The following is a 247-nucleotide window of genomic DNA, read 5'->3' on the forward strand; positions in this document are numbered from 1 at the left end:
GAGAAAGTGCCTGCAGATAATTGATTACTCCTCGATCAAGGCTAACTTGTTAGCAATAGTCAATTGCCCCATCTCTCCGCCTCCCCTCGTAGTACGGGATCGGCGCCCTCGCCTCGGCTCTTCCAACTGCCGCCGCCAGGACCCAGGGCCAGGAGCCGCCGCGGAGCCACCTGACACCTTTAAATAGCACCGGGGCTGGCGAAACTGGAGCCCCGCGCGGCGCGCCCCGGCTCGGGCCCCGGATTGC

The sequence above is a fragment of the Pteropus alecto genome, unplaced genomic scaffold (assembly GCF_000325575.1).
Source record: "Pteropus alecto unplaced genomic scaffold, ASM32557v1 scaffold88, whole genome shotgun sequence".
In the NCBI taxonomy this organism is placed as follows: domain Eukaryota; kingdom Metazoa; phylum Chordata; class Mammalia; order Chiroptera; family Pteropodidae; genus Pteropus; species Pteropus alecto.